This window comes from Acanthaster planci, linkage group LG01, assembly GCF_054643075.1.
Source record: "Acanthaster planci isolate LZ-2023a linkage group LG01, COTS_SCS, whole genome shotgun sequence".
Classification (NCBI taxonomy): Eukaryota; Metazoa; Echinodermata; class Asteroidea; order Valvatida; family Acanthasteridae; genus Acanthaster; species Acanthaster planci.
In genome coordinates this window covers 30,739,658-30,756,657 of record NC_141777.1, presented here as the reverse complement: position 1 = coordinate 30,756,657, position 17,000 = coordinate 30,739,658, and the positions used below count along the sequence as shown (strand labels likewise).

The window sequence follows — 17,000 nt, the reverse complement described above, 5'->3', positions numbered from 1 at the left end:
AGTGTGTCTATTGATATGTCCCAACCATTTTGGCCAGGATTGTAGACATCATCTGACCTATGGTGTGGACTGTAGATCACGTCTCTGAGTATACTGCGCTCGGAAACCGATGTTATGCCAATTAGAATTACCTACGGTAATTCCCCACGATGTGATCTTATCTTGAACACATGTCATGCACAGCTCATCACATATCACCTATCGCAGGATTTTATATCACTGTAATAAAATAACGAGTGGGCTAACATTAAAATATATTTGCCTATTCGACGATACTTAAGTCATGATTTGTTAGAATGTGACATGCTGTATAGACGTAGTGGTAACTTTTACACTGCAGGGCCTTGACCTTCAGGGTTGAGCCTTGGGCTTGGTCTTAAAGCTTGCGGGACAAAAGTCTCAGCCTTGAGAATCAAAACCTTTGCTCCAACACTGGCTTGTGCTCAGCTGACATATGTGACATGGCATAAACCATGAGGTGATCATGTGATTTTTAAATAAAATTTGCATATTCACAGGCAACCCACCTTACATCTTTATCCAAGCTACATTTTGACAATCTCAATTTGCAACTTTTAATTTAAATGATAGCTACAACCAATTTGTTTTCATGTAAACCTTCAAAATGCACCTTTCTGTCTCAGTTACCCTTAATTCCAACTTTTCATTCACTATTTACAAAGGGTGTTTCATTGCCTTTTTTGCTTTCATGCTAACGAATATATCCATATTCACGAGCGCAACTCTGATGCTATCCTAGGAAGAAAGTCTCAATGTTACATTGGACTGTATAAAAAAAGTGCCTGAGAAAATGCAAGTACATGTATTAAACGGAAGAAGCGCACTGATGTATTCACATTAACATTTCACACAACTGAAAATACGACAACTGAAGGTCCACATGTTAAAAATGAATTATAAAATGACAGGAACAATGCTCACTTTTCAACTACATCTTTATAGAAAAGGAATCTCCTTCAAAGAGGCTCTCTTCGGGCAATGTATCTGAAGAACTAAACCACAGATCAGATCCACCACACAACATAACATATTATTTAGAAGAACTACTGGGTTCCTGATTCAACCTTCCGCCGTCATTTTATGCTTGTGAAGACCCCCCCTACAAAACGGGGGGGGGAATGGCCTGCCATTTACATAATACTATGAAAGAGTTCAGACATGTAGGCATGTGTTAAATTAAGACGTAGTCCGGGGACATTCCCACTTTGATGCGCGCGCATTTAAATTACCAAGGAGAAGCTGTCAGGGAGAGGAGCACTCATGTTGACGTCCATTATTTGTATGTACGTGTATTTTTGCAACGTGTGCACTATTGTAGCGTTTTAATCACTAAGTCTTTAAAGAGCAATGTTCAGTGCAGCAAGGTTAATGGTTTTGTTATCTCCTTAATATGAACTGCAAAAGGCAATTCTCAAGGTCGCGGTTTTCAGATCGTTAGACGGTGAGTTCAAATCCCAGCAGAGGCTTCTTATTTTCCGAACACTTGCTTTTAGTCAGTAGCTATAAGAGACTGTAATTCACAATGTCAAATACCAACAGTACCTTATCTGACCGGGAATAAGCTCTTCTGCTGGCACTGTCCGCGTCCGCGAAGTCCAGGTGAGCGCCTTAGTACAGGTTCGAGACGTATGGCCCGACTCGTTTCCTTCCTTGCATGGTCGCTGGACCCTTTTTGGGTTAAATGGATGGGCAGGGAGGAAATGTGGTGAGCCAGAAACCCCAAGGGTGCACCCTCAGAAATTTGTCCGCCGAACTCATTAATAAAAGTTATACACTCAAAATATTTTATATTAGAGGGTCCTGAGAGCCATGAAACAAGGGAATTGAAGATACATGTATATGGCTCTGAACCTCTGGCCCTGGATTCACGGCTTCCAATTCTGAACAATTTGGATGTAGTCGGGTCCGAAAGTGGCGCTGTTTTACAGAGGAATGCATTTTCAAAATGGCTGAAATTTCCTTCATTTTTTTGGTCTGCTTTGGGTGAGAATTTCTCAAAAAATTCATTGGTAAACCCCCCAAAAATTGAAAGGAAAATGAAAGAGGACATGTCGAACATAGTTTTCTGTGCAGCCTGGACACCTGTGAGAGCTGTGAGTATTTTTTAAATATTTGTGAAGTATGGGAATTTATCACTGCTGACTATGGGAACTTATTTGCTGCGTTGCATCCCCCGAGACCCCGAAGAGTCCTTGAAGCCGGTAACCGCGATTCCTTGCGAATTCCAGAAGTCCGTGCGCCTGAATGCTTGGTCAACATCACGTAACGTTTTGATTTTTCCCTCACCACAGTTTGTTTTTGTTTGTTTGTTTTGTTTTTGCTTGTTTGTTTTTGTTTCCTGGGCGCAGAACCCAAAAAACATAAAACTTCGTTAGAACTTTTGTGAAACAAAGCAAAAATCATTTGTAAATCATTGGTAATTTGGATTTCTACTCATAACCAGTGCACAAATATTGTTCATGCACAATCATGAATGAAAGCCCTAGAATAGGAAGGTATTCATTCAAAGCCACGGATCAAACTGTAACTATCCCAGCCAAATCCCAAAACATTGACCAGAACTCCCCCCCTCTGTGGTCAATGCTGTGTCTCATGGGTCGCGGTGTGTGCAACCTGGGGAGGGTGTGGCTATCGACACTTGTCCCACTAATTTTGGCCAGGATTGTAGCTCTTGACAGCAGATTCAGATGCAGTCTTACATCCACTGATACCAAAAATATCCAGCTCGCAAGTTGATGATGTCTAGTATCGATTCTTTGGTATATGAATATCTATACCAAGTGGAGGGGTGCAGGTTAGCTTGGCTTTGTTTGTTTTTCAATTTTATGAGCCCTTGATTCATGTTACAAAATGCTGCTTGTCTTTCTCAGTTGTTCATTGCAAATTGTAATGTGTCGAGAAGGTAGAAAGCGCGAATTTCCATCTTTATTTAAAGGAAAAGAGATTTAAATACTAAATAATACACTTGTTATCAGTATTGAAGAACTAAGATATTTTAATGGAGTCAACGAAACGTGAAAACCAAATGCTAGATTTCTTTTCTTTAAAAAGGAAGATTCTTGGCAGAACCCGCCCCTAACAGCTCAATTACGACTTTTTAAAATGCGATATTAAAGAATGGGGCAAAAAAATCACATTCTGAGATATCGCGTATAGCTTTTCTTTAATAACAACTGGTCGACCGATTCCTCCTCGTATTGTCTGCGACAAGTATAGCTGACCTTTTTGTTTCAACTGGCAATCAAATTGTGAAGGTTGTGGATTGAACCGTGGAAATGACGGGAATTTGCGCCTAGTTCTCATTGAGCACATCGTTCATTATGTCTCTGTTCTTCTGAATGATAAGCTTAAGTATGGTACGTCTTGGGACTCCATCTTGGTAAATTGGACGCGGGTTTTTCTGATCCTTCAGCAAAATTTTATTAAAAAGCGTATATCGGGATGATTTTTGAAGTCAGAGTGCGCCGGACCCTGATAAACACTCCTCCACACTGGATCAGCGTCCCCAGGCAAGACGAATGAACTGCCCGAGGGAGCTCCATCATTGGTCTACGGTCAGAGAGAGACCTAACGAGAACTGTGGAGGCCCTCAAGCACATCTAATCCTCTGACCCGCCAAATCCAACGCCCGCCTGCTATACTCATCGGCCTCGCTCGAGAGCTGCATGCGCCTCAGGAAAATGATGCCAGTGAAACAATGTGAAGACGAGACTCAGAACATGCTGACGCGATTGAGACATAAACCGGCAAGCCCACGCTGCAGCCTGGCGAGAATAACCAATATACACGGGATATCCTCTCGATTTTTCACTCCTTCGTCCCGATTTTTTAAAATTGTTTATAATTTTTTACGGCAGTATTGTAAATGTTCAGTCTGGTCCAACACTGCTACGTGACACACGACACAAAGTAATCATTACACTCTGTCTTTACCATCTGTGGACTGTCGCTGTGTTGATAGACATCCAAATACGAACGTTAACACTCCGGAATGTTGTGTTTTCATTAAACGGGAATATTGTTCCGATGGCAGATGTTTTATACTGTTATTGATAGACTCTTGGGTCCCATGTCAAATTCAGTACTGGAATTTTGACGACGATCGTTGTCTTCGTCTTCCTGATCAATTTTGCTATGTGTTTTCCTTCGTAGTAGAACTCTGTGTAAGTTCATTATTTTCCTGCTTTTGTTCTTGCTTTTGTTTTTTGTCAAGCCAATTTTCACTTTTGACATTTTTTGTCGCATGGACTAAAAGAATTATCATCATGTGGCGCCCTCCATTCGAAGGTTGGTATGAATATCGTCTACTCCCTGCCCAGTGCTAAGTCTTCACATAAGTCTCTTGCAGTCAGTGTAATAATACTATGCAAGCTGCATAGCAAGAATCTTTAACATAAATGCAGGAAAGTCTAACCAGTAAAAACGACCTCGATCTTTTGTAATATGTAATGTATAATCGTGTGCTTACATCACCAACCAATGCTAAACACCCAAACAGATGAAGACGGCGATCTCTACCACTATTAATAAGAATAATATGGAAAAAGTAAACAATCATAACAAATCAACTACTGACAGAAAATAAAGCGAAATACCAAGCTAAAAAAGTGCAGTGGATGTGACTACAAGACTGTTAGAGGATCAACGCATAGCATCTTTTTTGTGTGTCTGAATCATTTTGTCGAGTTTATTCTTTTAGCCTATCATACCATACATCACATTCCCGAGTATCTTTTTAAAAGTTATTCTCTTATGCAAGGCTTAAGTTTTACCTACTCAATTAGGAACAAAACCCGATTGTCGTTCGTGTATAGATCTATATTGCGGGTTGCCGCTTTTAAGTTCATTCATTCGTCGAATCGGGCAAGAGCGCTCTCAAAGATTAACTGTGGTGAATTTCGTTGGGAGTGTTCTATTCATTCACTGGATTGATTAAGGGATAGAGATACCTGCACGATATGCGGAAGAGGGGCACCCCCCCATGTGATGCGCAAGCTGTATGCCCTGAGGCTATTGTGCCTACTGCACCACCCTTGGAAATCTAAAAGGAATCCCAAAGATTCCATCAACACAAAAGAAGACATAATAGAGGGGTCCCCCTTGACTGCATATAGTGCATCATAGATATATGGGCGCAATGAATGGTAGTCCACAGGAATAAAGATGTTTTCAATAAGTCCAACTGGTCAAGCTGACGATATCGCCGTGGGTCGAGCCATGCACTGTGAATAACATCGCCAAAGTAAATTAAACTGTGGTCTCTCTGCATTTTGTCTGGTAATCCAGGGATTTCTGCCACAGATTATATGTAGAACACTAGTCAACTTGGCGCCCTTTTTGACTGATCTGCATTTCGCGTTTCTTTTTCCATTTGAAAACCAAGTAATCCTCTAGATTTCTGTTTTCTCGCACGTCATTCTGTTGTGTTTTTTTCTTGACGAACACTAACGACGACGAAGTATTCAATCAGGAGGCTTTTGGGCGCGTTTTTCCGGCTGTGCGTGATTAATCTTGCCCGAGCCGCATTTTACCCCACCTCACGAGTTTTCCGTTGTTCGTAGCAGTTGATTAAAGCGAAGTGTAGACCTTAAATTGATTTAAGTGAGAATCAGGTTGATCAACAAGGAAAAAGCAAGAATGATCTCGTAAAGTTGTTGATAAATCAAAACGTTTTGGGGGCTTCTGCCATCAGTTGCCAAGCAATAGTCTGACATGAATACTCACGCCTTTCAGGTTAGGGATGTTTTGTGTAGAGGCTTTAATTCGAAAAACCATGCTTTATTTTATCTTTCACTTTACTTTCGTACATGGGGAGGTTTGAAGCTTCCTCTTTGAAGTGACCTATCAGACCACTTTCACCAGATCGCTAATATTCTGTCTAACCGATCAATTTTGGTGATGATATTGGCGCTCTTTTCGGGACTAGTTTGCCGAAGAAAAGTCATCTCCAAAGTTTAGTGGCAATTCGCTGACAGCTGAAGGTGAAATGGAAGATTAATAGGAAGTAGAATAGATTAATAAGGTGTCTAAAATGGCACTCTGTATGAGTGTAAGCTCCATGTTCATGATTTGGGTGAGTGAACGACTCAGGTTTCGTAGGTTTCATTGAGGAAGCTCTCTCCACTTCAACGTGCTCCTGGTATGAAACACACACTACATTTTGGTAATAAGGGTAGGCCTATTTGGTATAAATGATAAGGATAGTTTCTTTGTTTTCACGTCAGTTTAACTCGATTACAATCAACGAGTGAAAGAGGAGAACCGGAGAAGGCTGACACGGCATGCAAATATTCGCTGCTGAATGAAGGGCGTGAAGACAAATGTGTTCACAGTTTGGCCGTAAAACAACACTTTATTGATATATTCCAGTTACGGATTTCCTCTGGAGAACATATCACCGCAAAGTGTGAATAAATGTTGGCGGTGGTCCTGCTATCCCATCAAATGTTCCGTACGAGGTAAGTAATTGATATGTTTTAATACAAATTTCAGAAATATGTTGAAAGTAAACTTCCCTCTAGAAATGCATTACTTCTTTTTGAAAACGTACTTGGTTCTGAGGTGTTAACTTTACCAGCTTCATTTAGAGTAGTTATGACACTTTGACAAGTCTCATAAATATGTTTGGTGCCAATATTGCGATCATGGTTGACTTTTTAAGGTACATACGACAAAAATAAAGTTAAAAATAGGAAAAATAACATTGCAGAATAAATATTGAGTGCATGTTGTTTTCAACGGGTCTCTGTACACCATCGCAGTCTCTGAAATGTTTACATCCCGGATGAGGGAGAGGACTCCAACCAAAATGATGGATAACTAGTGAATGAATAATACATGTCGACCTTTCGCCGGTGATCGCCAGGGGAGACTGGCTGACCCAACCACACTGTCATTTCTTCAATAAGTCATGGAGGAAAAGGCGACAAATGAAACATTTTGGCCTACAGGTTCAGTCGTCACTTATGCAAATCATTCGACGCCTTTTGAGCGATAATGGACGAGGTGGTTGGGAGACCCCAGTATATATATCGTATCAAAAGTGCTCCAGATCACGAATACTGGGCCAACATCTTGGCACAGTGTTTAAATATTGAACAGACACAGGAAAAGGGGTTTTCCGACGAGAACTTGCGAAAGGCGATGGGACTGATCATGTACACCTGAATGTCGCAGCTACCTCACAAAGTGTAAAGTGCAAGATGTGCACACGGTGGAGTCGGACGTTTAATTACTGTAGCCGTTTAACGTTTTATGCATACTGCAGATTGGCCAACGTTCGATGGAGCTCACTTTGCAGAATGCCCTCAGACAGCCGGGCGAGATGTGGACTAAGTCTGCCCAACATTACAAACTGTACTCGGACAACTGCGTGCGTCTTCTTATGACAGTGCGTACAGATTCCTAAGCGATAAGACATTTTTTATAGGATAGGATAGGTTACCAGGGAAATCGACCAGTAGTCAACCATGGTCGAATGAACTTACCCCTCTAATACATTTACTGCTAACCAGATTACTGCGTTATGCATTGGTGCCTGTTCTTTAATGCACTTGATAACAGCAAACTGGCATACGGTACGATCGGCTGCAGGAGCGTTGGCGCTTGTTTAAAGTTTGTTTTGTTGTGAATGTTCTATCATGTAATGTCTGCTTACCTTGGAGGCACATACAGATTCTCCTCTAAATGGTACATGTATTTAAGACGAAAAGATATTGCTTTCAAGGAAGACATGAGCATTGATGAGGGATATAGTATATTCAACGGTACCCGTTGAATAGAACTTCATTTCACTTGTTTGGTTCCCGCCCCGTGTCATAGATCTAATTCACAGTGAGAGAGAGGAAAATAATGTGGGGGCAGGAACCAATCTGACATGTCACGAAACTAGTGGGTGGCTGTTTCGACACGGCTCTGTTTCGCAAAGTAGCGATCGTTAATAAACGAGAATCGTGAATTCGTTCTCTTAACAGGAGAAGTTTTATGCATGTGTTACATAAAACAAGTAATGCATGTTTCACATTCCTGCAATGGTAAGAATTTCATTTGGGAAAGATAAAATGTCTATTTCACTTGGCTTCGCCTTGTGGAATAGATCATTTTATCTGTCACTTCATGCATTGCTCCCATGGACACTTGTGTATTATTGTGCAGACAGATACTTTTGCGTACCATGCGCCTCATAAATTCTGTGCACGGTACTGCATGTATTACTAATAAAGATTTCTTGCATGTCATGGTCGAAAACAACTCAATGAATATCATCTCTCACGGGCAATCTATACAGGCTTGTGCAGCGTTTGCCTACAATTATTATCACATCTCCGAGTGGTGTAGGCTTCCACACAGACAATAACCAAGGTATCTTTTCAGCTAGCACATTGTCATGTATGAAAAAACCATTGCTACAGAAACTAATTGAAGCTGTAAGAAAAAAACGGAGTTTGGTCACAGCGTAACAATGCGTGTATACTTTCCAGTGCGTAAAAAGTCAGCACCATAAAAAAACTGTGGGTCTTGGCAAGCAGCTTGCTATTGGCAACCATTACTGTTCCTATTTTCTAAAAGTGGAAGATAGAGACCACCACTGTTGGTCTATCGCCCCCCTCCCACACACACACAATATCGACTTTGCATACCTCTTATGTGCTTTATTTCACACGGTCGTCCACTTTTGGGCCTAATAAAAGCTGCCAGGAACGAAGACAAAGCTCCTTAAAGAAAGGTACGTCAGCCAGGTATTGGAGCTGTGTCCAAGCGATGAGGTGCATGGAAGTGAAATTTCAGGACGATTTTGAAAGAATAAAAAAAAATCTAAAAAATGATCTCCATCCATTCTCGTACTAACCCCCCCCCCGCGCTCACCACCTGGTATTGACTATGAATAAGTACTTTAATGAAAGTGGAACTTTGAAAGATGCGATAAAGTTGGGCTACCAAGGCGCTGTACCGCTCTGTATCATGCAACAGTAGTAGGCCCTCTAATAAAACGAATATCAACGTAACTTTCTATATAGTGCCATCAACTAACATCTGACCAGTGGGCTGTATTAATTACATGTTGGCTAAAGAACATACACTTTTGTAACTAAGGCAGTTGAGCAAACATAGGAGCAACAGCACTCACTTAATTCAGCACCTGATAGTTTTCGCTGACATTAGTCAAATGGCGTTATTAAGGATGAACAGAACCTTTCCGCCAAACATGGACTGTGCCATTCATTCATGCCCGTTTTCCCGCCTGACAGACCCCGTTATTGTTTGAGTTATTAAATGAATATCTTGGTTTTTATCTTATTTTTTTCTGGGGGCTCAGTCCGATTAGGAGACAGCAGGGAGACATGTTTTGTATACCGTTTGATATGCGCGCTGTTTCAACACAGGCCACGTCGGACTGGCTAGCCGGCTTTGGCGACTGTACCCCTACCCCCTCCGCTGCCGTCAGTTCGCGTTGTTGACTTAACACGACAACCATGCATCATTCATCATGTAGGTGACATACAATGCCCCTCCAATGAACAAACACGCTTGCAAGTCTCCCCAGCCAACCAGTGCTTCGCCCCCCCCCGAGAGTCTATTGTTTGCGAGTAATTTTTCGCGGGAAGGGGTTGAACCGCTACAAGGGTAAACAGAAATGAACTTGGAAAAAAGCAGAACCAGTGAAATCAAGTTACTTCATCATGCAAGTTTGCAAGTCAAAATTTCTGACTTTATCGAGCGGTTGTGATGGATAAGTACGGAATTTACGGCTTAAGAAATAGAATCAACTACTCGTGCAAGTTTCAAAGCCAACTGCCATCATGGATCCCGCGAGACAGTGTAGCTTCGTGCTACAGTTACAATTAAAACAGCACACTTGCGGCTAAAACTGAAGTTCAAATCGAATTCCTATGCATACTCACGATTTGTAATTGCTCAATAGTTGATTGATAAATTATATTTCGATGGGCCAGTTACATAACATTTGATTCTAACAAATTTCACGAAATTTTACTAAGCCTGTGTGTACGATGTATTATAGAGTCATACAGTGCATACAAATTAACGGCTGCAAATTTTCGAGAATCCTATAGGCTATAAGAAACTTTTTTCAAAAATGGATGTAGCGCCATAAAGCGTTATCGTCGAGAGCAGGTGGACCACGGAAGAAAGAACGTGAAACAGATCCATAGCGAGGCTGAGACAGGGAGTGCCCTGACCGAGAACAAGGTCACAAAATCGAGACCTGGACAAACACAGCCCAAAACCTTAAAGGCATGAAATACATTCATTTTACTACAACCATTGAAGTTGCACCTTTGTGTTTCTATTAACCTAATTTATTTCCAATTTTTGTTTTCTTTTGCTTTTTCTGCTATATTTAGGAGCAAAACGGTGATGTCATCATAGGCACTAAACCTCCATGTGGCACTGATATTTTGCACGAAATGCTCTGCACGTTTTTGTCACATACGAAAATCACTACACCAAAACACGCTTTTATGAACTCATCAAACAAACAAAGTTGACCCTCGAACTGTCGCGTAGTAGTTGCAACTACTCTAATCGCTTCAGTCACAATTCCGGACGAGCAAAAGATAATCAACTATGAGCATAAACACACCACATTAAGTCCAGCGAAAATACCGAGACGTGACATACCCGAGACCGAGTAACCAACACTGAGACCACGCAGCACCCAGACCAAGACCAGCAAAAGGTAGTCTGAGGCCCGGTCTCGAGAGAGGCACATTATAGATACGCATTCTGTGTATAAAATCGTGTTATAAGACATGAATATACACGACATGTTTTGGTTAAAAGTACAATGTACAAAAATTCTGTTTCATTACAAAAGTAAACTCAACAGTGACTTATTTACACGTTCTAATCCTGACCGGTGGTAAAACGTGACCGCTGCACTTTCAGGTCATCAAAACAGAGAAGAACCACTTGTGACATGGCGAAGGCTAGAATAATATTCGCCCGTCTAACAATTAAGTTTGTAAATAATCTCATCTTGTTTATCACGAGCCTATACAACGTCCTAATCCAAATTACACACTGGTTGAAAACACGACTATCTAATTTCGGGTGTATTTCACAATTCGCTGCATTCCCAGCCCTAACGACAGCCGTAATTTATATCCCGAAGCAACGCACTCTCTGCTCCGGCAGACAGACGCATTTTGGCATTTTATGTGCAGGTGCACATGTTTAATTATGAACAGTTACATAAATTATTAAGAGCCAAATATGTGTATAAGACTGCTCTTGTTTCTTAAATTCAATGTTAGGTTGCCCAGATAGCAAGAAAACACAAATGTCGTCATGGAAACCGTTTGGCGTCTGTAGTTTCAAACGTTTGCAGCCTTGCTCATTGCCAAGTATCGGTGTTAACCGAACCTGAACCTATTAGACGAATGAAGAACGAGAGGCCTTGAGACGCTTGTTAGCAGGAATTACACATCGATTCTTTTCTGTTGTTTTCATTGTTTTGAATATTTGCACTTTAGTTTAACATGGTTAAAGCGCGGACGTCATATCTGGTCTCGCATTGCCCTCAATCCACCCACATACTGGCACGCAAGCAAATGGTTACCTTCATATTTGGCACACGGCCGCCGGTGGCAGTGGGTACAAAGGGATTGCGACTCGAGACGTTTTTATACGACGTCTGGGGGTTAAAGTTAAAATGTCTATCGACACAAACACCAGAAAAGACACGTTGTGTTTGCTGCCACCAAGCGTTTAAAAGTTCTCTCCGCAGTGAAAATGTGCAGCAAAGCAGGTCACTGGAAAAATTGCACACAGAAAATATGCCATCAGAAAACGCAGACGATCACAGAAAAGCGTTGGGTTGGTATTAAAAGAGCAACACAGCATAATTTACAGTACACCGACATGTAGAAATATGTAATCCAATAAACTCTCGACCGGGCAAATCCATGTTGTCGCACAGTCGTGCAGATGCGTTTTACTTTACAGTTCCAAAATGCTCTTATTGGTTTTATCGTGTGAGTGTTTGGTTCAGGAACACGATGAGCCGGCATGTCTTCAAGATTCCCAGTCTTCTCAAATTCTGTGCATCGATGTTTATCTTGATGTTTCGCGTGTCTTCAGGATTAAAAATCACTATTCACCCGCTGACCAAGCCACTTGCGGATGTCATTCAAAATTTTCAACTTGGCTCGACTTGAAGGAGAAACGCAAGTGATGTAATCCACTTGATGACCGGCCTAATTCGTTTGGCACACGAACATAATACGAAGACCGTTCACGCGTTCTATCTGAGTTGACAGTCAAAATATCTGGGTCATTTGTACTGCTTATATCTTTGCTGTGCCTGACTTTAGGGAGAAGGAATCATGCTGTTTCGAAGCTTCCACGACACCTCGAAAAAGTCTTCAATTTGTCTTGCAGAACTGACAAACACACTCCAGTCCTCAAAACGAAATATTTCAAATCCAGGCAGAGTTTGTTTATGGGAAGGGGACGTTTGCAGCTCCCTGCAAACGTCCTAAATGGCGTTCACCCAGGATTCGTCGTTGGGGGCCTCGGACCGGAACCCCCCCCAGCTCATGTTGCTCAACCTCCAACCCGTTGCGCGCAGGGGACATGGGTGTTCGGCGATCAGAGCTAGTGTAGATGTGGATGTACGCTGAAAAATAAATTAAAAACTCTGGGGGTCAAGCCCGGGAGGGCTCCCCCCCCCTTGGGCGTGCCACTGAATGGCAAAGGAATACGTGCATTTAAATTCACAGAATTAAAATGGAATTCCCATGTAAAGGGAGGGCAACGCACAGGTTAACGGGGAATGTTGAAGGTCAAAAGAGATTTTTGAGATTGCAGCAAAACGTTTTAAAAAAATGCAAAAACATTCATCTTTTCTGCCTCGCATGTAGTTTAAAACAAAAATCAGAGTTTAAAAATACTGCTTTCAGGCACAGAAACGAGACTTGAAGAAATGTAGTCCGACCCGACTGCAAATAATATTCTTTAAAGATTTTCATGCTTTTATTCAACTTTCTCGTTTGCAGTATGATTAGAGGTTTGGGAGGTAAAGAGTTTTCCCCACGATAACAAAATCGAATATATCATAGTTGCCAGTTGGACTGTCCGCACTGAAAGCTGACAAACCACACGATAGGCCGATAAACCTCTGCACTTAGAAACCTGAGTTATTGTTTCACGGATGTTGTGTTGACGAATCAGCTGTCTCGTTAAGTATGACGTCTCAGACTGGCTGGCATTTTGAACGGTTCCTCGTTGTTCACTGGATTCTTTCTGTGAGCTGCTTTTGTATTGTGGAGTGTCAATAATCGGCCAAACTGAATGGTTTCTGACTTGTGATTATCAATGTAAAATACCACACGGCATCCGTTGCCGCATTCCGTTCGCCTATGTAAATCATGGGCCCGAGATGTAGGCCAGCTCCCACAGATTGTGACATCAACGGCCCTATTGTAAACTGGAAACTGCGTGTTGGTACATAAAGTGCTTTCTCTTCACAAGGACCCTTTATAATTTAGTCTAAATTGTTGAAGAACTGGACCGACCAAAATGGACATATTAAAGATGGGCCTTGCCTCATCGGCATGCCGGCACACGTTAGGCCCTCAGTCTCTGGTGCTAGAAATGATCGCTATTTGCCGCTTGGCAATGGACCGAGTAGGACCAACTGACGCCGAATTACCCTTTCCAATAATATTCTACATGGAATTTCGTATCCCATTCTGGTTGGAGAGAGGGTGATGGATAACTGTCGCAGGTCGGACACATTTGCTATGTCAGAGAGGTTTTTTTTCTCTCACTCTCTCAAGTACAAACATCAAAGGTGATGCGTGGCACTCTAACCACCATTCCCACGTACCGGCGGTTCAAAGGTATGAGTATTAGTGCTGTAGGGTCTATATAGGTCCACTCCTCTTTAGGGGGAGAAAAAAATGGAGAATGAGACTTCTTCAAGCATTTTACGAATCTAGTCCATCATCCTGCCTTCCTCTTTGCTGTTAGTTATCGAGTGCATGCATTTTGAAATTGGCTGGTTATTGCCAGAGAGCAAAGGAGCCGTTCCATAACTCAGTGACAGTTGCCAGTAGCGAAAGTCGCTGCGGAAATGTATGCTCATACTGCCGCCACTACTATCATAAATATACGCACTCCTATCGTCTACCGGTACCTACAGGATGCATTGCTGTCGTGTATGTACACCAACTACTGCACGCACAATGCTTATCGTGTACGTACAAGATCCATAACTGGTTATTTTGAATACTCGAAGCTAATCTGCGTATCAGCCACCCGTTGATCTGATTGGTAACTGCAGCTCATCCCAACAAGATTATGTCCGTTCATGTATATCAAAATCTCTCTTACGTACCACGCAAGTTCCGTTTTCAGTCGTGAGTTAGGGGACGGTTGGTCCTCTTCGCAACAGACTGATAGCGCCCAGTAAGTCACGTGACCTATAGTGGGTATCAAACGTCAACAAACATTGGTGTCCCCCATAGCACAATGTGTCAAAAGTGTCATTTACCAAAAAATAAAGCTGACGGTTCGGTAAAGTATACTCAGGCTAGATGCACTCAGTACTATACAAAATAGGCTTTAGTTTAGGTACTATGAGAAGACGCCATGATACTTTGTATGTCTACCCACTGCAGGTCACGTGACTTAGTGGATGCAGTCGGTTTATTGATATATAGACTGGAATTGACGCTACAATGGGCAGTGTTATACTGGAAAACATCGTCCGCTGTGGGATAATAATTGTTGTGTCCTTACAGGACAGTTATATCGTGTATACGTTCAATACAGTTATCCATTACCTATACTGGACTGTAATCGTGTACATCTAAGATAACTTGCGCACGTAAACGATGTCGTTGTGCACTTGTAAGATGGGAATATGCGTAGACCACTTCTTGTGTTAATTCACGAGGAGCGCGATTGAAGGAGAGGCATTTGTTTTGTACAACTTGAAACCAGGCTCGCACTCGAACTCTCACTCCGATGATCGCACAATCGAGTGGAAACAGGCCCAGCTCATCAACAGCATCCAACGGTGGCATCCTCGTCTAACACAACAAAATACCACTTCTGTACCCAGGGACCCCAATCAACCCCAGTATAGTTTCACCTCCAATATAGAGTTCTGCCCATGGGTCCCTTTAATTTATGTACCCTTGGAGGTCAGCTTGATGTTCACCCTTTGCCATACCTATATTTACACCCTACTGACACGTTTCAATGAACACTCACATCCCACTTCCCCTTTGCACCCTACCCGGCATCCTAATCCAGATTCTCCCACCTTACAGGTCCAGCGAGCTAGTAATGAATCCAAGCATCCACTACAAGAAGCCACAACACCAGCATGAGCCAGGTGCTCCTGATGACGAAAAAACACACCATTCGAACTGAAAACAAAACTAGCTCTAAGAATCACTCCACTCACAAAAGAGGTACTTGCCGGTACGCTTTCACGGTGTTAACGAAACCAATACGTTGTTTATGCCTGCCATGAAAACCTGCAAGTCTCATTTAATTTAGTTGATGTAGAATGTTTTCATTATCGGATTAAAATTAAAGTAATTCGTCAGCTTTTAAAGATAAAGAACGTGAAGTTTTAATTTTTCTTTTCTTTTTTATTTCTTACATAAAAAAATCTTAGAATATAAAGAGGTCCTGCGTATATATTTATTCATCTCTACAGATTCCGCGCATTCTTTCGATGTTTCAGGCGGGGATCCAGATCCCCCCTTTTACCGGCCTATGCCTACAAGCCACCCCCCCACACACACACACCCACCCACCCACCCACATGAAAAGCATAGACCTTGTACAGAGTTTATGCGAGTTCGGTTAAAGGAAAAACAAAGAGATTAAATGGTTTCAACTACAGCGACAAATACAGTATCCCCCTCCTGCGAAAAATTTAGACCACCCGATCCTGAATCCGTACGTGATTGTATTCTTTATACTATGAATTACATAAACAAGATTACAGACTGTCCCAAAAGCTTACATATCAGTGCACGTTTTCTAAGCATGGGACACCAGAATACAATAAAGTGTTTGAACGAAAAGGATTTTGAAGCATTCTTTACTGAAAGTTAATGTGCAACGAGAACGAATCACTGCTTGTATTATCGCTGGGAGCAGACAAGATACCACGGCTGCACGGTTGATAATGAGTAAATTATTCCACCGTAGTTTGAACTACAAAGCCGCAGTGAATATCGAACCCTTTAAAAATATTAGTTCTGGAGCAGCTGGGAGCCGTATGGGCCAAAGTCTGGCTGTATAGTAATGGGGGTATAGATCTTAATTCCTTTCCATTACCTAAGACTGTATTTGTTAACAATAAAGCGCTCATGCCGTGCGAATGAACCAGCTTGTACAAGCGCACGCAGTCCCCTGTGTTTGACAAAATACGTATATCCCCACATTGAATGTCACAACAGAGTGGGCGGTGGGCTTGCGATCCATCGGCGCTGTCCTAATGGCCTGATGGATAAAACCTAATACAGCATGGTATACCGCCTGAAACATTAATGCCAATTCTGCCTCACTCCAAGTAAAGCCTTGAAAAAGTTGTAAATAATTCCATCAGTGAGCACGTTGCTTTACTGAATTTACCAACAAAATGTTCCGTCTACTACAGAAGCTTCAGCATAATTTCAAAGGTATAACATGCATCCCCCTCGTTTTACGCTCACGGTGAAAATGTGAAAAGGCACACATTACCCTTTTTAGTCTTTAGAAGTCACTGGAATCCTCCCATTAGAAGTCTTAATAATTACGCTCGCGAAACCGATCTGGACGTTAGAGAAGGAAACTAATGCTGAAGAAGGTTTGAGTGCGTTGGGCCAGAGACAACGTTGGTATGACTGAAGTTGTAAGGGGCGGAGATCGAGCGCGATTCCCCATTTTTTCCCGCTTGAACCTGTGTGTTAGACGTGCAGACCCTCGTGATTCATGGACCTATAGGGGAA

General features: G+C 42.0%; 1 protein-coding gene across 2 annotated transcripts in view; it reads right to left on the bottom strand.

Annotated features, from left to right (window-relative positions):
• Nucleotides 1-17,000, bottom strand: part of LOC110976789 (somatostatin receptor type 2-like) — a 53,125-nt gene that overhangs the window by 24,359 nt on the left and 11,766 nt on the right. The window contains exon 2 of one of the 2 annotated variants that reach the window (XM_087135799.1): nt 1,564-1,689. The exons of the other annotated variant lie outside the window; for it this stretch is intronic. The gene's annotated coding sequence lies outside the window, so the exon portion shown is untranslated. The remainder of the gene's footprint in view (nt 1-1,563; nt 1,690-17,000) is intronic. 2 annotated transcript variants of the gene reach the window in all.